The sequence below is a fragment of the Schistocerca serialis genome, chromosome 4 (assembly GCF_023864345.2).
Source record: "Schistocerca serialis cubense isolate TAMUIC-IGC-003099 chromosome 4, iqSchSeri2.2, whole genome shotgun sequence".
NCBI lineage: Eukaryota > Metazoa > Arthropoda > Insecta > Orthoptera > Acrididae > Schistocerca > Schistocerca serialis.
In genome coordinates this window covers 220,255,027-220,279,309 of record NC_064641.1, presented here as the reverse complement: position 1 = coordinate 220,279,309, position 24,283 = coordinate 220,255,027, and the positions used below count along the sequence as shown (strand labels likewise).

The following is a 24,283-nucleotide window of genomic DNA, read 5'->3' as shown; positions in this document are numbered from 1 at the left end:
TAGGATAGTGTCAAGCGAATTTTGTCTGCCTTTTTAAATTTTGTCCATAGACAGAACGGGATAACCATCGTAATTTAAACGGGAAGACACACAAAAATACATAAGTTTCCAAAGGAACAAATGAAATTTACGGGTACTGTTTTCTGTAAGACCTGTCCAAGCCCGCCTCGTTTTTATGGAAACCTCCAGTGAGCTGATGCCTCCGCGTTCTAATGTTAGACGTCTGTACACCTAACAAACGTTCTCAACTTACGTTGCACTCTTTCTCACAAAAACCGGAAAACAACTTCATTGATCACTGAGAATTATTCATTCCCGACTGCATACACGCAACACTTTTAAAACCGTAGCTATGCCGCACAGCGCCCATTCTGTCCTACTCTTTTCGACGGCTGCTGGCTGACTCCGTTTACGCAAACTACCAAAAACGGTTCCATGAAATAATTTTATCACGGATACGTTTCGGCGAAATAGACTTCAGTGCTGACTATAGTTACTTAAACTGCGGATGAGTACAAAAAACGAACACGTAATGTTCTCCTACAGCATCAGCAGTGTCCTGCTTGACACAGCCAAGTCGTTTAAATATCTGGGCGTAACAGTGTAAAGCGACATGAAATGGAACCAGCCTGTGAGGACTGTGGTACGGAAGGCGAATGGTCGACATCGATTATTGGGAGAGTTTTATGAACATGTGTTTCACCTGTAAAGGGGGTCACATATAGGATGCTGGTGCTGTTCTTGAGTACTGCTCGAGTGTTTGGGATCCGTACGAGATCGGATTAAAGGAATACATCGAAGCAGTTCAGAGGCGGGCTGCTAGATTTGTTACTAGTAGGTTCGAACTACACGCTAATGTTATGGAGGTGCTTCCGGGAATCAAATAGGAATGCCTGGAGAGGAGGTGACGTTCTTTTCGAGGAACGCTATTGAGAAAATTTAGAGAACCATATAAGATACTAGGAATTAGCGCTCATACGGGGGCGTGTAGACATACGTTTTTTCCTCGCTCTGTTTGCGAGTGGAACGGGAGAGGAAATGATTAGTAGTAGTACAGGGTGCCCTCCGCCACGCAACGTGCGATAGCTTGCGAGGTGTGTTTGTACACTACTGGCCATTAAAATTGCTACACCAAGAATAAATGCAGATGATAAACGGATATTCATTGGACAAATATATTATACTGGAACTGATATGTGATTACATTTTCACGCAATTTGGGTGCATAGATCCTGATAAGTCAGTACCCAGAACAACCACCTCTGGCCGTAATAACGGCCTTGATACGCCTGGGCATTGAGTCAAACAGAGCTTGGATGGCGTGTACCGGTGCAGCTGCCCATGCAGCTTCAACACGATACCACAGTTCTACAAAAGTAGTGACTGGCGTATTGTGACGAGCCAGTTGCTCGGTCACCGTTGACCAGACGTTTTCAATTGGTGAGAGATCTGGAGAATGTGTTGGCCAGGGCAGCAGACGAACATTTTCTGTATCCAGAAACGTCCGTACAGGACCTGCAACATGCGGTCGTGCATTACCCTGCTGAAATGTAGGGTTTGGCAGGGATCGAATGAAGGATAGAGCCACGGGTCGTAACACATGTGAAATGTAACGTCCACTGTTCAAAGTGCCGTCAATGCGAACAAGAGGTGACCGAGACGTGTAACCAATGGCACCCCATACAATCACGCCGGGTGATACGCCAGTATGGCGATGACGAATACACGCTTCCAATGTGCGTTCACCGCGATGTCGCCAAACACGCGACCATCATGATACCTTAAACAGAACCTGGATTCATCCGAAAAAATGACGTTTTGCCATTCGTGCTTCCAGGTTCGCTGTTGAGTACACCATCGCAGGCGCTCCTGTCTGTGATGCAGCGTCAATGGTAACCGCAGCCATGGTCTCCGAGCTGATAGTTCATGCTGCTGCAAACGTCGTCGAACTGTTCGTGCAGATGGTTGTGTGTTGCAAACGTCCCCATCTCAGGGATCTCAGGGATCGAGACGTGGCTGCACGATCCGTTACAGCCATGCGGATAAGATGCGTCATCTCGACTGCTAATGATACGAGGCCGTTGGGATCCAGAACGGCGTTTACCCTTTCTGAACCCACCGATTCCATATTCTGCTAACAGACATTGGATCTCGACCAACGCGAGCACCAATGTCGCGATACGATAAACCGCAATCGCGATAGGCTACAATCCGACCTTTATCAAAGTCGGAAACGTGGTGGTACGCATTTCTCCTCTTTACACGAGGCATCACAACAACGTTTCACCAGGCAACGCCGGTCAACTGCTGTTTGTGTATGAGAAATCGGTTGGACACTTTCCTCATGTCAGCACGTTGTAGGTGTCGCCACCGGCGCCAACCTTGTGTGAATGCTCTGAAAAGCTAATCATTTGCATATCACAGCATCTTCTTCCTGTCGGTTAAATTTCGCGTCTGTAGCACGTCATCTTCGTGGCGTAGGAATTTTAATGGCCAGTAGTGTAGATGTAGAAGGTAACAGCAAATGTTGAACGAAGTGTACAATTTGGTCATTTGCTGCTAATACTTTATATTCTGTAAGGCGCTGCCTACTTTCAACCGTTTCAGAATTTTCTTTCCCAAATTGTGTCAGGAATTACCGACTATCCCGCAAAAATCCCTCGGCTCTTAAAGCAACATGGTACGTCCACACAACCACCCATTTAGTCGGATTAAGGAATGACCAACCTACTGTTTCCAGACTGGAGAACAGTCCCCGTTCCCAGAAACTGGAAAATCGGCGCTGGGTTCACAATAGCGACCAGCAATAGTTATTCAACAACATCCAAAACATCTTAAAGTAAACGATTGTTCATTTCCTACTGCTGGACAGATGATATTGCGATTGCACAAGAAGAACTACAGCTATAAAAGCAGAACAAGAATAAATATAGAGCAGCGCCCAGGAAATTTGCCACTGATGATGCCTTGAAAACAATAATTCGAAATTAGAATGGTACGAAAATTCGTTTCATTCAGTCGTAAATTAGAGGAACCCAACGTGATAAATACAACCATAATATTGGAAACCATGCAAATGAGGATGCCAGGAGAACAAAAGTTAGAACTGTATGGTGGGAATTACTAGGAGAGAGCCGGCCGGTGTGCCCGAGCGTTTCTAGGCGCTTCAGTATGAAACCGCGCGACCGCTACGGTCGCAGGTTCGAATCCTGCCTCGGGCATGGATGTGTGTGATGTCCTTAGGTTAGTTAGGTTTAACTAGTTCTAAGATCTAGGGGACTGATGACCTCAGAAGTTAAGTCCCATAGTGCTCAGAGCCATTTGAACCATTTGAACTAGCAGAGACAAGAAAACAAGCAAACGAATATGGGAACAGACTAGAGTGATAGATATAATAATGATCGCAATGAAAACGAAGTAGAGGTTTTGCAGGAGATGTAACGGAGCACTGTGGCCGAGCGGTTCTAGGCGCTTCAGTCCGGAACCGCGCTTCTGCTACGGTCGCAGGTTCTAATCCTGCCTCGGGCATGGATGTGTGTGACGTCTTTAGGTTAGTTAGGTTTAAGTAGTTCTAAGTCTATGGGACTGATGACCCACAGTGCTTAGAGCCATTTGAACCATTTGTAACGAAGCACATAGATGCTAGGTGCACCAACTAAGCGTTTTGCTTGATTCTAAAAGATAATTTAAAAAATTCGGATAAGGGCTCGTAGGACTCGCGCACCGAGCGTTTCATGCATACTTAATTACGTATACGTATAGAGACTTCATCCATCCCTGGAATCGAGAATTTCGACGAATTTTGCCTATAATCGATATCGATATTGACAAGATATCAAAATATGTGACACAAAGGGCCGTGTCTTTTGATTCCATTGACTTATAAGCTTAAATTTTTTACACCGCCAAGACACTGGGCGACTTTAGTGTGTGACATAAATTTCAACTTGAAACGTATACCCTTTCCTGAGAGAAACCGTTCTTAACAGACGCGCGGACAGACAGTCGGATAACAGATGACACAAAATTTTTCTCGTGTGATATAATTACAAATTATCTACTGTCTGATTTTTTTCCTTTACTTGTACTGCCAAATTTCATGATTCCTGGTCAACAAGAAGTGCATTATAGACCAAAGTATGCAATATAAATTTCATACTCATACGTCTACCCGTTTGTGAGAAAAAAATGTTCTTAACAATTGGACGGACGGATAGACAGACCGACAGACAGAAGGTCGTACAATAAATTGATCCTACAAGGGTCTTTTAACGACTGAGGTATGGAACCCGAAAAAGTTAGAAGACCAGCTAATGGATGCTGGGGTGACATTAAAAAGTATCCAGCAGCAACGTGAATGTCTACAGCTGAAGAGTATAAATGGAAATATCTGCAGGAGGCTCTCTCCAGCAATGTACTGTATGTCAAATGTCTGTAATGACGAATACAACGACGACGATGATTATGGTTACTGTTTGTGGGTCTAAAGCGATTTCCCCAGACACAGTGACCACGCTGACTCACAAACCAAAGGTTCCAGCAATATGTCTTGAGACACATCTTCAAAAACTAAAACCTGTGTGTCATTAACAAATATGAGTACTACATTACCAGCATCACATGCTTTAGAGGACAACGAAAACTAAATTAGCTCATTATTTCTACACGATGACACGTAGTTCTGAAAGACACATTTTCTGTAGTCACGATATTTAACAAAAATACGTTTTTTAAAATTTTGTATAATAATGTAACACTCCTACATGTCTTCCCATCTACTTAGGAAACATATATTTTCGGTGAGCAGGGCATATACTACGAGATACTTTATCATTCTATTCGTCATGTTATTAAGAGATAAACTGTCAGTTTAATAATTGTCATACCTATGAAAAAGATGTGCCATGAATAAGTTTCACAGAGAAGTACTATTATACAGTCAGAAACAGAATAGGCCTACTACAAAATACAAAACTGTCGTCTGATTCTTGATGGTTAATATGCATACGAAAATCTGTAGGTCATCATTTCGTAGTCCGCTTCTGATCATTTGTTTCAATGTTAAAATAGTGTTCGAAAGAAAATGGCACTCACATCAACACATATCACTAACATTTCCACAAAAGTCGACAGGGAAAAGGTAAGGTACTAGCTATTAGATCACTAATTATATTACAGGTTAAGAATACAAAGAACATAATTGATGTAGAACATACATTTACATACTTACAAGTCTACTTTGATACTGATGGGACAGGTGGTCGGCCATGGCCTTATAATAAAAACCATCTCGGCATTGTCTAAAGTAATTTAAGGAAACCATTGGAAACGTGAGCCAGGCTATCCGGATGCAGATTTGAATCTCCATCCTTCTGAATACAAAACCAGTCTGCTTAAAACAGCGTAATCTCATTTTGTTTATCCCTATTGTACACGAAGCCCACGCCTACTACAGTAGTACAAGTTTATATGCCAACTAGCTCTACAGATGACGAAGAAATTGAAGAAATGTATGATGAGATAAAAGAAATTATTCAGGTAGTAAAGGGAGACGAAAATTTAATAGTCATGGGTGACTAGAATTCTAGAGTAGAAAAAAGGAGAGAAGAAAACATAGTAGGTGAATATGGATTGGGGCTAAGAAATGAAAGAGGAAGCCGTCTGGTAGAATTTTGCACAGAGCATAACTTAATCATAGCTAACACTTGGTTCAAGAATCATAAAAGAAGGTTGTATGCATGGAAGAATCCTGTAGATACTAAAAGGTATCAGATAGATTATATAATGGTAAGACAGAGATTTAGGAACCAGGTTTTAAATTGTAAGACATTTCCAGGGGCAGATGTGGACTCTGACCACAATCTATTGGTTATGAACTGTAGATTAAAACTGAAGAAACTGCAAAAAGGTGGGAATTTAAGGAGATGGGACCTGGATAAACTGACTAAACCAGAGGTTGTACAGAATTTCATGGAGAGCATAAGGGATCAATTGACAGGAATGGGGGAAAGAAATACAGTAGAAGAAGAATGGGTAGCTCTGAGGGATGAAGTAGTGAAGGAAGCAGAGGATCAAGTAGGTAAAAAGACGAGGGCTAGTAGAAATCCTTGGGTAACAGAAGTAATATTGAATTTAATTGATGAAAGGAGAAAATATAAAAACGCAGTAAATGAAGCAGGCAAAAAGGAATACAAAAGTCTCAAAAATGAGATCGACAGGAAGTGTAAAATGGCTAAGCAGGCATGGCTAGAGGACAAATGTAAATGTAGAGGCTTATCTCACTAGGGATAAGATAGATACTGCCTACAGGAAAATTAAAGAGACCTTTGGAGAAAAGAGATCCACTTTTATGAATATCAAGAGCTCAGATGGAAACCCACTTCTAAGCAAAGAAGGGAAAGCAGAAAGGTGCAAGGAGTATACAGAGGGTCTCAATAAGGGCGATGTACTTGAGGACAATATTATGGAAATGGAAGAGGGGAGTAGACACATTCCATTAGAACTACTGACGGCCTTGGGAGAGCCAATCCTGACAAAACTCTACCATCTGGTGAGTACGATGTACAAGACAGGCGAAATACTCTCAGACTTAAAGAAGAATATAATAATTCCAATCCCAAAGAAAGCAGGTGTTGACAGATGTGAAAATTACCGAACTATCAGTTTAGTAAGTCACAGCTGCAAAATACTAACGCGAATTATTTACAGACGAATGGAAAAGCTGGTAGAAGCCGACCTCGGGGAAGATCAGTTTGGATTCCGTAAAAATATTGGAACACGTGAGGCATTACTGACCCTACGACTTATCTTAGAAGCTAGATTAAGGAAAGGCAAACCTACGTTTCTAGCATTTGTAGACGTAGAGAAAGCTTTTGACAATGTTGACTGGAATACTCTCTTTCAAATTCTGAATGTGGCAGGGGTAAAATACAGGGAGCGAAAGGCTATTTACAATTTGTACAGAAACCAAATGGCAGTTATAAGAGTCGTGGGGCATGAAAGGGAAGCAGTGGTTGGGAAGGGAGTGAGACAGGGTTGTAGCCTCTCCCCGATGTCATTCAATGTGTATATTGAGCAAGCAGTAAAGAAAACAAAAGAAAATTTTGGAGTAGGTATTAAAATCAAGGGAGAAGAAATAAAAACTTTGAGGTTTGCCGATGACATTGTAATTCTGTCAGAGACAGAAAAGGACTTGGAAGAGCAGTTGAACGGAATGGACAGTGTCTTGAAAGGAGGATATAAGATGAACATCAACAAAAGCAAAGCGAGGATAATGGAATGTAGTCGAATTAAGTCGGGTGATGCTGAGGGAATTAGATTAGGAAATGAGACACTTAAAGTAGTAAAGGAGTATTGCTATTTGGGGAGCAAAATAACTGATGATGGTCGAAGTAGAGAGGATATAAAATGTAGAATGGCAATGGCAAGGAAAGCGTTACTGCAGAAGAGAAATTTGTTAACATCGAGTATAGATTTAAGTGTCAGGAAGTCGATTCTGGTAGTATTTGTATGGAGTGTAGCCATGTATGGAAGTGAAACATGGACGATAAATAGTTTAGACAAGAAGAGAATAGAAGCTTTCGAAATGTGGTGCTACAGAAGAATGCTGAAGATTAGATGGGTAGATCACATAACTAATGAGGAGGTGTTGAATAGGATTGGGGAGAAGAGAAATTTGTGGCACAACTTGACTAGAAGAAGGGATCGGTTGGTAGGACACGTTCTGAGGCATCAAGGGATCATCAATTTGGTACTGGTGGGCAGCGTGGAGGGTAAAAATCGTAGAGGGAGACCAAGAAATGAATACACTAAGCAGATTCAGAAGGACGTAGGCTGCAGTAGGTACTGGGAGATGAAGGAGCTTGCACAGGATAGAGTAGCATGGAGAGCTGCATCAAACCAGTCTCAGGACTGAAGACCACAACAACAACATTGTACTATACAGTTTTGTAAACAAGGTATTTAATCATGTAAAAGACTATTACTACACTGTTCATTCATTTCTCAATGCCAATGACTGCACACATTATACACTAACACTGCACGATTATACACTACCAATGCACAAACTATCAGCTGACATCAGAGCCATGGCGACGATATTTGGTTTCCATTTTGTGTATCGCCACTTGCAACATGCTTGCCAGAAAAATTTTTAGCCTCCCTTCGGAATGTGTGAGGTGCTGAGATGAGAAAGAGGAAAAGGTGTTAGTATTATATATTGCACACCTTTGCGAGTACGGTTTTCTAGAAAAGAAAAGGAAAGTGAATATACATTATAGGGCGAAACAGTTGCGTGAAATACCAAGACATTTACTATTATTCTTATTATTATACTTTACTGTTATCATCTACATCTACATGGATACTCTGCAAATCACTTTTTAAGTGCCTGGTAGAGGGTACATCGAACCGCCTTCACAATTCTCTATTATTCCAACCTCGTATAGCGCGCGGAAAGAACGAACATCCGTACGAGCTCTGATTTCCCTTATTTTATCGCGGTGATCCTTTCTACTTATGTAGGTCGGTGTCAACGAAATATTTACGCATTCGGAGGAGAAAGCTGGTGATTGGAATTTCGTGAGAAGATTCCGTCGTAACGAAAAACGCCTTTCTTTTAATGCTATTTTGTCAAAAACTGACATTTTAAAGATGTCCAGCCCAAACTCCTGTATCATTTCAGTGATACACTCTCCCATATTTCGCGATAATACAAAACGTGCTGCCCTTCTTTGAACTTTTTCGATGTACTCCGTCAGTCCTATCTGGTAAGATCCCACACCGCGCCGCAGCATCCTAAAAGAGGACGGACAAGCGTAGTGTATGCAGTCTCCTTAGTAGATCTGTTACATTTTCTAAGTGTCCTGCCAATAAAAAGCAGTCTTTGGTTAGCTTTCCCCAAAACATTTTCTGTGTGTTCCTTCCAATTTAAGTTGTTCGTAATTTTAATTCCTATGTATTTATTTGAATTTACTGCCTTTATATTTGACTGTTTTATCATGTAACCAAAGATTCCTTTTAGCACTCATGTGGATGACCTCACACTTTTCTTTATTTAGGGTCAACTGCCAATTGTCACACCATTCAAATATCTTTTCTAAATCCTTTTACAGTTTGTTTTGATCTTGTGATGACTTTATTAGTCGATAAACGACAGCGTCATCTCCAAACAACCTAAGACAGCTGCTCAGATTGTTTCCTAAATCGTTTATATAGATAAGGATCAGCAGAGGGCCTATAACACTACCTCGGAGAACGCCAGAAATCACTTCTGTTTTACTCGATGACTTTCCGTCAGTTACTACGAACTGTGACCTCTCTGACAGGAAGTCACAAATCAAATCCCGTCTTTGAGTAATCATCCACTGTTTAAAATGTGTTGCTTGAGAAGTACTTTTTAACTGCCCTTTTAAGTAAGTTCGTATCTGTAATCTCTTTAATTTGGTTGGACAATTTATTGTACAATCTTATTCCTTCGAAGCAAATGATGTATTGTGTTTTTTGTTATTCTTTCTTGATACGTGTAAGGTCACTCTGTTCGATGTTCCAGGCTCATGGACAGAACTCTTTAGTGCAATAATTATCGAACTTGTTGATTTGCGTAACTGATTGGTAAATGTACTCGTATGGTGTAGTTAAAGTCCCCAATGTTTTGAACAGACTTTTACAATGACACCACATATGGAAGAGATAACGACTGAGAAAGGGAAAGAAAAACGAAGACTCGCTTATCTTCCTCATGTTGGCCAAGTCTCAGAAGGCTCAGATGGTAAGCAAATATTAAGCAAAGATCAAAAAACTAACATACGTAAGAATATATAGAAAGGCTATGAAGGAGAGGGATAGATTTTACGACAATAATATATATTTTGGAAGAGGAAATAGATAAAGATGAGATGGGACATACAGCACTGCGAGAATAGTTTACAGACGACTAAAAGACTTTTAAGTCGAAACAAGGGATCTAGAGTACGCGACATACCACCTTCAGTATTATTGAGATCTTTGGGAGAGCCACCCCATGATCAAACCATTCCGCATAGTGTGCAACATATATGAGACATGCTAAAAGCAAACAAACGATTTTATTGGCAAATACACAGGCATGCTTTCTAAGGCAAACATAATGACCGTTTTGTAAACCAAATTATTTTATCGTATCTCTGCATTCCCGGGTCACATAACTTTACTGCTTTCGACCACTTTGGAAGGTTTCACAGGAATATTTCATTACAATACCCTGTAACTCGTCAAAATTATGAAGTACGTGTACCGAAATGCCGCACGCAGTCTTTTCACGAGTTACGATGTATCATATTCAATTCATCTGTGTATGACTTTCTAACAATACAGTCGGTGTGACGTGAAGTTGGAAAGGTAATAAAAGAATTTTCATTATTGATAACTACTTAAATACGTCGCCGCCAAGAAAAGAAAGTAAGCAAACCTACGAAAATCACAGGTACTCTATAAGTTACACATGACTCGTATCGTATAAACAGTGGATGGAGCAATCGCACTGACTAGTGGACCGCCCCTGCTGGTCATCACCGATGTCGTCCAAAGTTGCGGTATATGCAGGATTTGGCCAGAAGTGAAAGTGACAGAAGTGTGAGCTCTAGACAGCCTCGCGTTTAGTGTCAAATAGCACTGTTTTCGTGGACTGGGTGAGGCATGAGCCATTTATGTTAACGTAAGGGATGTATGTTGGAATGTATTTTGATGTAGTCTTCTCGGGATGCAATATCTTATTCTTTAGTACCAGAGATGTTCCGCTCTATTCAGTAGTTACGATTTTTGTATGCCGTTGATGCACCCATTTGTTGTTCTAAATGTGCTAAATGCACATGGTATAGGTTTCTTCCATTAACTGTTTCTTTGCGTATAACCTACACTGTGGAAAACTGCACATACTTGCACCGCTCTTGGTCAGATGTTTTAGAGCTGACAGTGTCACTGAAGATGCCTAACATGAATAGGCGAAACATGTCTGGTATTCGACAGTAAATTTCAGTTTCAAAAGCCAGAAGTTTTCTTATCTTTGTGATAAAACATTGTGAAGATATTAATAGAAACTGAGAAAAATGGCTGCAAAGATGAACAATTTTGATTTAGCGTAATTACCGGCAGCGGTTGGCGCAGCGAAAAGAGTACAGAACAATAAAGTGAAGGTCGTGGGGTCGAGACTCTCTGAGGAAAGCAATATTTTTAACTTTCAATTTTTATGTTACTTAGGCTGCAATAAACCGAGATAATGCTCAATATATTGTATTTGTTAGTATTTTTATTAAAGGCTTGATTATGAGAGGCAAAGGAAAATTTGGGATTGTGTGGAAATTTCCAGGAATGGATTGTAAGACGTACACGTGAACTTTGTATACAAAATTACATAATTTTATGATTTTACAGTTGATTTACACATGCTGGGGTAATATTCACCGAAAAAACCGGGGAAACAGTAATTGTCTTGGCATCTACCACGCGTTCAAACGTCGCATTTTTATTACTACATGGTTGTTTTAAAGTTGTACAGATAGAAGTTCTCTCTCATCGCACAGTTTGGCGACAAAGTACGCGTTACGCATGCTTTCTGCAAATACTGACGAGGATAGCTCGTGATGTACAGTGGAATGTATTTTGATGCAGCCTTCTCGAGACGTAACACCTTTTTCTCTCTCGACTGTTTATTTTACCCGCCCCGAGAACCTGTTGTTTGCCTGCAGATGCAGAAGGCTGTTCGACGACCTAAATGAAACTAACGCTTTAATTTGTTCCTTCTTGGAAAATATTTGCAGAGTCCTCGTGAACGCCGTAAGTATAATTCTTTCTTGGAAATTTATTTGCAATTCCAGTATTGCCTTTGGCTTTCCCTTTCATGGCTTTTATACAAGTATTAATAAATGCAATGTATTCATCATTATTTCGGCTTATTTACAGTGTAAGTAACGCAAAAACTGAAAACAAAATAAACGGTTTACTCAGAGCGTTTCGACCCCATCAACTTCGGGTTACTACTCTGTACTGCGGTCTTTCCGCTGTGCGAATCGCTGTTTGGCAACTACCCTAACATAAATCACTCATGTCAGGCACGACCCACGTCAAAAATGATATTTTTTTCCTAAACACTTGACCAGCCGAAGCACCCACTTCTGTCGCTTTGATTTGTGACCAAGCTCTGCATACAACACAAATTTGGACGACATCGGTGATGACGAGTAGGTGCGACACCTAGTGAGATCTTTCGCTGGCTAGTTTTGAATAATGAAATATAAATTAGCTAATGGAATTTTAGAGATTTGGATTTTGAACCTCATGTGACAGTTTTGAGACTGACTGAGAAACCGGGAGAAATAATACGATATTGCAGAGCACATGTTGTTCAGAATTATGATGCAGTGTTCCTTCGAACATGTGTGCATGCGATTGTGAACACAAGCACTGCTCTATCGTATTTATTCGCCGACACGGAGCAAGCGACTTTCCATCACAAGCCTCCCCTCTTATGGAATATGCATTATGAATATAAGAATGCAGGTTGTAGACAAATGGTTGGTGACATATCGAAGTTTGGATCTGGCCGTGTAGCGTGCTCGGATAGCATGATGGCGAGGCGACAGCTCGCGATAAGCGGGTTATCCGGGTTCGAGTCCCAGTCCGGCGCAAATTTTCATTGTTTTCATTCCATTATACAGCTGATGGCTTTCCATTTTCGCAACTGCGAATACATTTCATGTATATGGCAGAACTAAAATTATCTGTTACGTATTTATACGGAAACCACGAGTGAGTTTTTTAATTCAGTACAAACGACCGGACTTCTAAACATAATCAATTCTCTGTTGGATGAGATGAGCTATGTTAATTACGTTATTAATAATGTATCTGCTGAAATCATATTTTTCAGTGTGTTTATACATTATCTGTGAAGGCACAACCGAAAACTGTAGGAGCGTTATATTACCTGAATGTGTGTTTTTAATTGGTCTGCAAAGCAAAACGAGGATAATGGAATGTAGTCGAATTAAGTCGGGTGATGCTGAGGGAATTAGATTAGGAAATGAGACGCTTAAAGTAGTAAAGGAGTTTTGCTATTTGGGGAGCAAAATAACTGATGATGGGCGAAGTAGAGAGGATATAAAATGTAGACTGGTAATGGGAAGGAAAGCGTTTCTGAAGAAGAGGAATTTGTTAATATCGATTATAGATTTAAGTGTCAGGAAGTCGTTTCTGAAAGTATTTGTATGGAGTGTAGCCAAGTATGGAAGTGAAACGTGCACGATAAATAGTTTGGACAAGAAGAGAACAGAAGCTTTCGAAATGCGGTGCTACAGAAGAATGCTGAAGATTAGATGGGTAGATCACATAACTAATGAGGAAGTATTGAATAGAATTGGGGAGAAGAGGAGTTTGTGGCACAACTTGACAAGAAGAAGGGACCGGTTGGTAGAACATGTTCTGAGGCATCAAGGGATCACAAATTTAGCATTGGAGGGCAGCGTGGAGGGTAAAAACCGTAGAGGGAGACCAAGAGATGAATACACTAAGCAGATTCAGAAGGATGTAGGTTGCAGTAAGTACTGGGAGATGAAAAAGCTTGCACAGGATAGAGTAGCATGGAGAACTGCATCAAACCGGTCTCAAGACTGAAGACCACAACAACAACAACAACATGTTTAATAACATTATCTATGGCTTCCTTGTTTTCAGGCGGCTCAAATTAATTTACATGCTTTGATAAACGTGGTAATAGCTGGATATAAATTAATAACTCAGTAGAATTAAAGTTATCATGTTGTTTGCTGTTTTAAATTTTTACAAAAGTACAGATTTAACTTCGATACATATCACTGTCTGTTGAAATTCTGGCATATTGGACTTGGACTCTAACAATAATTTATTGAGGCAATGCGATTCTAAGGCACTGGAGGCTGGACTTCTGTCCGACCATACAGATTTAGGTTTTTACTGGTTTTCTTAATTTCAGGCAAACGCCAAGATGGTTCGTTCTACCAACATTACTGGCCACCTGTCCTGTTCTCACAAAAACTTCTTAATTTACCGTATTTTTATTGTTTTATGATGACATATCCTGTATCATTGTGTCAGATGATCCCTGGATGAATAAACAAATAAATAAATAAATCTGTCTGGCTTACTGTTTTTTGGCGAGCATAGACTATTACATGCTATATAGCAGTAGTGTTCAATACCCAGAAACAGAAAAGGATAGTCTACAAATTTTTTAAAAATACCAAAAATTCCAGTTTCCACAAATGCGCCCATAGCATTTTATAAGAAAAATGTTAACTCTTTAATGTTTTCCGTGTAAGATATAAGGAGATGCTTATCGGTTACTACTGTAAAAACGTCCTTCACTCCCACACGGTAGGAAATCCGCACAGTCTAAGCCGCACAGTACTCAAGAGTGAATAACACAACAGTTCCCTAGTCGGATAAAATACGCCTATGCCATCAAAATATTTAATTCAATTCGATGCGATGACAATAGACCGTGAGACAGACATTGGAAACGTAGTTCTAGGAGAAGTTACCGATTCATTTTACAGTCAAGCTGAGGATACCATTAGATTACGCATCAGTGTCTCGCCTAATTACCAAACTTTGGTTAGTGTACTTCTCACAGTAACGTAATATAAATAATGAAATTTAATACAGTTAATCAACTCGCAATTAATAAGTGGCAACGCTGTTGTAGTCTAGATATTGGCTTACGGATATCTAAACTGCTTTTCGAACACGATCCCTGGTGCATAAATTCTGCAGTCTGAGATACGCTTGCACGTCATTATTACATTGCACAATTCCTTTTACTTTACATTTTATTATAGTTTTCTAATACTAGCAGCTCTAAATGAATTTTTCTAATCTTCTGAATGGGAAAACAAAGAAGGAATACGGATTAGGGAAACATAGGGCCATTTGAACCACCTTCATTTCAAGTGCATATAAACAGCGGCAATTAATGGAAAAAATTAATGTAGAAATTTTGAAATTAGCCTGGAAATTTGTTAAATTAGACAAAAGTAATGTATAATTAAGACACTGAAAAGAAAAAAAGTACATATTCATACAACCAGTTGATTTTTTTTAAGTGTATAAAGGGCATCTAAAGATAACTGGAAGGAAAGCAAAATAAATAGACAGAAGGGTAAAAATGGCAGAATGGCTTTTTGTAAATTAAGTTTGGAAAATAAAGCTTTCAGTCTGCGGTGGACTTTGTTAATGAAAAAACCATTAGAAAGCTGAAACTTCCTGGCAGATTAAAACTGTGTGCCCGACCGAGACTCGAACTCGGGACCTTTGCCTTTTGCGGGCAAGTGCTCTACCACTGAGCTACCGAAGCACGACTCACGCCCGGTCTCACAGCTTTACTTCTGCCAGTATCACACAGTTTTAATCTGCCAGTAAGTTTCATATCAGCGCACACTCCGCTGCAGAATGAAAATATCAATCTGGAAACATCCCCCAGGCTGTGGCTAAGCCATGTCTCCGCAATATCCTTTCTTTCAGGAGTGCTACTTCTGCAAGGTTCGCAGGAGAGCTTCTGTAAAGTTTGGAAGGTAGGAGACGAGATACTGGCAGAAGTAAAGCTGTGAGACCGGGCGTGAGTCGTGCTTCGGTAGCTCAGTGGTAGAGCACTTGCCCGCGAAAGGCAAAGGTCCCGAGTTCGAGTCTCGGTCGGGCACACAGTTTTAATCTGCCAGGAAGTTTCATATCAGCGCACACTCCGCTGCAGAGTGAAAATATCATTCTGGCATTAGAAAGCTGATAGTCACTCATCGAGCAATGCTGTGTTGCGTGCAGTGAATTATTAGAAGAAAGAAGGAAGAAAGGAAGGAAGGTCATGGTTTACCGTCCCGGCAACATCGAAGAAATTAGAGGCGCAGCACAAGATTGGAATATTTCGAGGATGTGAAAGAAAATCGGCACTGACCTTTCAATGGAACAATCTCTGAATTTGCCTGGAGCGAATGAAGGAAATCAAGGAAAAGCTAAATGTGGATGCAAAACGCGGAGTTTAACCGTCGTCCTCGCGAATGTGTATGCAATGTGCTAACAACTGCGCCACCTCGCTTAGTTATTATCATGACAGTCTGGAGAACAAACAATCGATTAGGGAACAAACAGAAATAAAAGACGTAATCATGACTGTTATGGAGATGGGTGGTTGGCACTTAGAGCCAGATGAATTGATAGTGTATGGACCAAGGAAGATCTTCGCTGGATTCGAAGATATAAGGGGAAAAAACGAGACTATGCCCTAATAGAAGATGGGTAGGTAACATTAGAAAACATAAATAAATAGCAAAGTCTGAAGGAGGCCTTTATCGAGCAGGGGGTGTACGATAGCTGTTGATATACACTACATGTTGTGTGGAGAGAAACCTCCTGACATCCCATATCATCACTACACCGGTGAGGGAACAACTCCATGTTCACTGAGTGACTATCATACAGTTCTCATATGTTAGAAAGAGATTTATCGGTGCGGATTTAAGAAGTGCGAAAGTAGTCCACTAGTTCCGCGTTTCCGCCAGAGAAACATAATAAAGATTTTCCTAAAACACTATCAGTTTATTGCATTTGATAACATTACTATTCAACTTAATTCCTACTGCAAAATTACCAACTGGGGTGGCTAATTGCTCAAAGCAGCCGTTGATAATATGTTAAGACACAGGTATAATGAATAAAATTGTATTATAAAACCAATTGTCAATGACTTCTCATACCACGATATGAAGTTCCTTATTTTCAATTTGATACTTACCAGGAAATGAGATTTTTAACATGTAGATAGAAGAACAAATGAAATGACCATACAAATTTTACACAAAATATCTAAAGGACGTACTATGAATATTTTGGAAGAATTAGAGATATATACACACAAACGAAAATTTTTCCTAACGGCTTACTCAATGAACGAACTGATCTAACACACAAGCCCTACTTGTAAAATTTTATTGAAATTTTCGACCACGAGAAAGGATAAACGTATGAATTCAAAGATAATACATGTACAAACAATTTTAACCAAATAATATCTGTGCAACAAACATACCATCCCTGATTCCCAAGGATGAAAAATATGTAAACTACAGACATATATTACTAGACTGGCAAAGACGCAGTTTTTTTCCCTTTTTGTTGGCTTCTAGTAAACAAACCTTTTAGCCATCACAAATAAATGTACTGACAGACATAACAAGGTAACATTTTTTTCTTCGTCATACATAATGTTTAGGGCATACATTCATATGTTTTCAGATCAAAATTATCGTAATCAGATTACAAAACACAGTTGACTGCTAAAAATTTATTTGTTGATTAAGTTCTTCAGTTCAGTTCAATTCATTTTAGATTATTATGTCTTCTTTCGCTAAAAACTGGGATATGGCATCATATGTACCCCTGGGTGTGTCTCCGAGAATTGGGATCGTGCAAAGCGGCTGGCAGCGACCAAGCCTTGGGCTCCTGTAAAAATCTAACTCTGCCTTTCTCACAGCGTCTACACTGAAATAAGATGTGATTTACATCCCCAATTGTTTCTTCTTCGCAGTGACAGTAGGGTGTCTCGGATACGCCGATTCTATGTAAGTGGACAGTGATTGAGAGGCATTCTCACAATGGACGCTATAATTTTCCTTGAATGTTTGAAGTTCGCAAACCGTGTCTGTCTGGGCATGAATGTCTGTTTTCGGGCATAGCCTTTATCTCTTGTTTGTTGGCTTTCATTCCATTCTTGCTGCCATGAGAGAATAGCTTTTTGTTTTACTTTTAGGAAGTATTCTGTGTATGGGAGTTTAATGTCCATAGGTCTTCCACTGTTAATCGCATTTCTCGCTAGTTGATCTGCTTTGTCATTGTATGGAAAGCCGGAATGTGATTTGACCCATAAAAATTCTACAATTTGGCCAGTCTTCTTAGCTTTGTGATAATGATCCTGTAGGCCTATCCCGAGGGTGTATTTACTAGTTCTTTTGTCCCAATTCCTGTAACTAATGGATTTCAGAACGCTTTAAGAGTCAGCGATTATGACTGCCTTTACTGAGACCTGACATTTGGTAAGGTAAGATGGCGGCGTCGGGAAATATGCGTCTGATATTAATACAAGTTTCTGAAACGCAATGGCGTTTAAGCTTTACGAGATATTTCAAAGAAGTTCCGCAGTTGAACAAATATTTGCGTATTGTTCAGTTTAACGCATACACTGTAGAATCGTGCTATGAGAAGAACGTCAAGTTACACATATACACGTTTAAAGAAGACGGTAGTTTTCGGAAGAACACTCAAATGAATAATGATACTTATTGTCAACGACAAATAGCACGTTGTGTTTGTAGGAGCACTTTTATAAGGAGCATACTATTCGAATAAAATCCGGAGTAGATTAAAGCTGGCTAAAAACACATCATTAAGCTACGCCTGTTAATACTAGATTATTAAACCCGTTAAAGTATACAAAAATATTTAAACATGCCGGTATTTCGGATAAGACAAAATGTAATGCAATTATCTAGGCTTATATACAGTTTAAAAGCAAAAATACGTAAATATTTCTAGCTATGCTTGCTTTGAGACATTTTCCTTTGCTTGAACGTTCCGTCTGCTGCACGAAAAATTACAGCCAAACACGACGCATGTATTGATCATTATGTCAAAACTCTGAAGGTAACGTACCAGTTAACGTAGTTGTATCAGTTTATTCCCATTTCTTGCGACTTTTTTTGTCGGTAAATAGACACTGTTTACACTCGCCACCATATTTCTCTTCTAAAATGCTGGCTACAGTGATATCAATGATACTGTACATGCCATTGCCACTCTAGTAATATATATCTTTGATGTAACCCTACTGCGTCTAAGGAACCCAACTGTCAAATAGCTGCCACACAATTATCACGAAAAATTTGGTGTTATAAAAGCCTTATGATTATAATAATACTGTTACATTACAGACAGCTCACAACTGGCCGCTTAATGTCATATTATCCTCAACTTCACCTAGACGTATCTAAAAATGTAATTTATAAAAATAATGTTAATGATCATAAAACTTAAATAAGATCCACTATTCACAACACTCACAGGTGCACTAGAAAATGGCATTGTAAGTCGAAACAGGCTAGCTTGTTGTACAGAAATCTCCAAATAAAAGCAAATAAAAACTGCATTGCAGCTACTTGAGTTGACTTCTTATAAAATGTCGTATATTGACTTAGATCACGCTGCAGGTCCTACTGAAAAGAAACTTTATCTGGCAGTACGAAGCAACTCTGATATGATGCTATACGTCCATTAGAAGGCGTATTGCAAAATACTGAAGATAGTAATATAGTGCGTTGAGGAAAAGGTAGTCACATCAGGTAAAACACCAAAGACAGTATGAAATTGAAAATAACTTCAGTAAATGAATATGATCCTCACGACAACAGGAGAAGTAATGTCCGCCATGCAATCTTTCAAATCAAAAAACTATAGTGGTTTTAATACAATATCAAAATATTTCTTATGAATTTAGTTACACGTTAAGGTATTTCTCTAAGCTGTCGTTTGTCACTGGAAAATATCTCTGCTGACTGAAATACACTGTCCATGAACCTCTTTATGAGAAAAAGAGATAAACAGGTACCTTCAAACTTCCATCCAGTTTCACTTTTGCCACCAATTTCGAAAATTTTAGAAATAATAATGTACAAGGGGCTTATTAACCATGAGACTATAAATAATACATTGCGAAATTCCCAGTCTGAATCGTTAAAGGTTTACGATACTGAGAATTCTATTTGTTCGTACAGTGAGCATGTACTTAATTCATTACACAGTAAATTACATGCTACTGGTATATCCTTTCTTCTGTCAAAGACAGCTGACTGTGCAAATCACAATACCCAGGCAGTGCCGCAAAATTGTTCAAATCGTGGGCGCTCTCTTTGGCAGGAAACAACGAATGTCAATAGGAAAGAGTCCTGCATTAGGCTATCAGTCATCATACAACCGAGAATTAAATGCATATGTTCTCCCACAAAGTTACATCTTAGACTCCTTACTTTTTGTTGTGTATATTAATGAATTTTCATCATCAACATTATTAGCGGTTTACAGTCTTCGTTTGCAGATGATACAAAAATTGCAATAAATCTTAAATCAAGTATATGTTTAGAAAGATTGGTTAATGAAATTTTCATGGACATTAATAAATGGTTCCTAGCCAATTCTTTGTCACTAACCTTCAAACGTTTTGTGATGTGAACTCAATGACGTCCAGCAGAGGTCTGTTTAAGGAGGTGGGCAATCTAACTAATGTTTCGCAATATAACTATTCCTTACTAAAATTTGTCACAAATAAAATATATTTCTTTATCAAACTCACATGTCAGTTCACGGAATCAATACTAGTTATAAGAATAATTTTAATAAAAATTTGAAGTTAATTACTTAGACCCTGAAAGGAATCCATTGTTCAGAAACACATTTCTCAACAACTTAATAGTAGCCATGAAAAGTATGCTAATAAAGTTCACATTAATAGGAGCCCAAAGGATTCGTTGGTGGACGACTCCTTCTATTCCAAGGACTAATTTCTTACCAGCTCCCAACTGATGTATCGTTTTTTTAAATAATATTAAAAATGTGTTACGTGAAGTCTGACTTCTGTACTTGTTCAGTGCAGCAGTGCTATCGCTGTAAACAAGTATCATAAACTGATTTTCTGCTTTACCATGTGTGATTACAATAGCCTAAGTTATTATCATATGCACTTAGATGTTTAGTGACAAATTTTTTATCACCTGTTGAATGAAAATGTTTAAAGTTTCTAGACTTATTCCAAAATCATGAGGATCTTACGATTAGCGGAAGGTAAATTAGCGTATCTCTGTTTCTTTTATAAATATGTATTTTATAATTTTGTTTTTTGATATGTTCTAAATGCTTGAGGGTCTCCTCACTATGAATCCATGGAACAATTGAAGTTATACGTACTTATCCATCATTATGTGGTTTCAATCTATCGCAGGGAATTGATTCCTGGTCACTAGTTTTGGTCACTGGAGAAATGTTCCCTGATTGTCGATAGGGCGCAATTTGTCAAGAAGCATTGAAGTTCTTATTAACCTTACTTTAGGGCGGCGTACCAGAGCTAAGGGTTGTAAGGGGACACCCTTTTCTAACATTACCTTTTTTATAGAAATAATCGATACCATTTATACTATCTGTTGTTGTATAGGTGAACATTATCTCAGCTGTTTAACTAAAAGTGTTTCATATGATTTTGTATGCAATGTATTCTATTTCCGGCTAAAAAGTATAAAAGTAAATTAATTTGGTAGTACTATGAGCGTACAGCTACTCTTCTTTTTAAAATATTTGAAATTACGAAATATCTGGCATATTTAAAATTAATATTATTAATTGCAAAATCTAATGCTGGATTATTAAATTTATTTCTGGATTCATTTATAAAATAACGATATAACTTGGTGATGATTCTTCTTTTGTCAAGAAAGTGTGTAAATTCTTTCGCTTTGTAAACTCTTTGGAATATTGTAAGTACAGCAGGATGTTTGTAGTAGTGAGCATGCTTCTGATGGAAACGCACGTGTTTTTTAATTTTGTCTACAACAATGTTGTTGATGGTTGTATGAAAATGGAGATTGTGAAATCAGTGTGATATAGAAGAATGCGATAAAATAAAATCATGGCAACAGATCAGTTACTTAGTCATCTGAAACCCATTAAGTCAAAATTGTAGCAGCAAGACTGTACGCCTAGACGCAAGTAACGCAAGTACTGGAGCCAAAAACAAGAGAAAATGAAGATAAGTAAAAAGTTTTTCTTTTGTATATCTTACAACTCACGAAGATTTCAAAACTTATGCAGAGACAGAGAATCTTAATAGTGATGTGTTGGAGGGTAAGATTACAGGGTAAAGCATTTTTCGCATATTAAATACAGTGATATACACATGTTGTTGGGGTGCTCTAATGTTGTAATGAGTGTGGAGCTGTATTATTGTAATCGGAGTATTTTCCCAGAATGTCGACGAGACTAATGTGTAGTTACATTTCTGGGAAATCAGAGAAGCTGAAGATGACGGCTAATTATTGTCGAAACCGGTCACGAGATAAACTATTTCACATCAAGCGAGCCTAGCTTCTAATATTACGAAATATAGTAATATTAACAAAAGAAAGGACTACCCGTTATCAATTAAGTGCATAACGCATTTTGTGACGAACAAAAATAGTTATTTAGAGTGACGTGGCTTCATAGCGTACATCTTCAAATGATTTTATTTCGTCATCACCATGTCAGGCAAAGAGTTTTAGCATCGTGACATAGACTGTCTAAAAAGTTCCGTATAAAACTGCGCAGTCCATTCAGTATTATAATTTCCACTGCCGTCGCACCTACCGAGGGCGCAGTGCGTAAGACGCCAGACCTCGATGCCCGTCCGCCTACCCTGATACACGTTTCTCTAAATAGTTTCCATCAAACGACGAGTTCATATCTTAGGCTGGGCCACAGCTGCTTCCACTTCGTGTCTTTCTCTAGCTGACCTACTATGCCACCAGTAATGATTTCGCTGTCGACGAGATGTTAACTCTAACGTTCGCTCTTCCGTAAGTTGAGGTACAAGCCACTTCTTGAGATATCGACAGATGCAGTAGTCACTGGAAACGACACGGTGATTAGAATACGACCGTGAAAATTTTTTTGCTGTTTGTTATGCTGCGTAGAGTTAGTAGCATGGAAAGCAAGCTGCAGTTTCGGAAGGGCTCCGGGATACACTAGCCACGCTACATTTCTCTGTCTGTGCTCTGCGAGTGCTCCTGAGTACTGTACACGCGCTTTATTATGGAACAACTTGTCGGCCACAATTCCGAACAGTAAGCGGCGTAAGGTGTCTAAAAAGGGCAGAGCAGGAGATAATACTGGCCGATTTTCGCCGTTCGTTTTTTTATGTGTTGAGAGAATTAACTGGTAACGCCAACCACTGTCTAGACGCTGTTGTTAAGCAATCGCAGTAGAAGCTGGTCACAAAAAAGGCACGTCAATGCAGAGACAGTAAGCCTGATACTTCATCCTGAGAGCAGCAAAGTCAGAAGATTTATGCAGGTTAGAGTGTTACAATAGCTGTCCCCACTGACGAAAGACCTCTGGGCGGATCAAGTGATGTAAAACACTGTTGTTGCTTTCGGAATGAAATATTTTCACTCTGCAGCGGAGTGTGCGTTGATTGAAACTTCCTGGCAGATTAAAACTGTGTGCCGGGCCGAGACTCGAACTCGGGATCTTTGCAAAGGTCCCGAGTTCGAGTCACGGTCGGGCACACAGGTTTAATCTTTCAGGAAGGGCACACAGTTTTAATCTGTCAGGAAGCCCAACTGTTGTTGCTGGCTATAAGAGGAAGTGACGTTTAGCTTTCAAGTGAACGCTGTTGCTACCAAAGTTAGAGTTAGTTAATGCAAAGGCCAGAGACATGCCTACCGAGTAGGAGGAGGGGAGGAATCTGAACGTGGTTGGTCACAGGCGCCCTCGAGGTGCAGAGCCACTCGTCAGATTGGCCGAAGCCTGTAAGGAGCCGGTCGATTGGCGGGCCAACTATAGGAAGGGAGAAATAGTGCGCCGGAGTAATCTTTTGAAAATCCATGTTTTTGTATTGAGGCAGAGTTCTGTCAGATCGTTGTGATACCAGCTCCGTGTCGGTCGTCGGCAGTCTCGGGTAAGCTCTGACAAGTCTGTTTTTCTCACTTGGAGTGCTGCACTCACCGTTTGTTCTTAAAATACTGCTAGTGTTCGATACTTCTGTTAGCGCTAAAATCAAGGATTCAGCTCTGACTTGTTGTGCAACCAGTTGCCTTCTTTGCTCTTTCTGATGTTCGAATTAGCCTTCTGTGTAGTACTTCGTCTGAATGGAAATAAATAGTATTAATCAGACCCTTGCGATGAGGCCAAGTCCCATCCTGGGATGTAGTGCCAATGGAATAACAATAATAATAATAATAATAATAATAATAATAATAATAATAATAATAATACACTTACACGATCACAATGCCACAAATATAGAATACATCACATACATTCAGCAACAGAAAGATTCACATTAAGCAGAAAGGAAGGAGGAAGGGAATTTATCGACATAAAAAACCTACATTATGGACAGGTAGACAATTTAAGAAAATTCTTTATAGAACGAGCAGAAACTAGCAAAATACACAAGGCAATCACTCATATAAATACATCGGCT

The 24,283-nt window shown here is 39.4% G+C and overlaps 1 protein-coding gene and 1 non-coding gene across 6 annotated transcripts in view; both read right to left on the bottom strand.

Annotated features, from left to right (window-relative positions):
* Window positions 1–24,283, bottom strand: part of LOC126474018 (putative mediator of RNA polymerase II transcription subunit 12) — a 951,360-nt gene that overhangs the window by 558,194 nt on the left and 368,883 nt on the right. The gene's annotated exons all lie outside the window — the stretch shown is intronic.
* Trnal-caa (transfer RNA leucine (anticodon CAA)) lies at window positions 15,295–15,368 on the bottom strand. Its single transcript has one exon. It is a non-coding gene; the product is annotated as a tRNA-Leu (tRNA).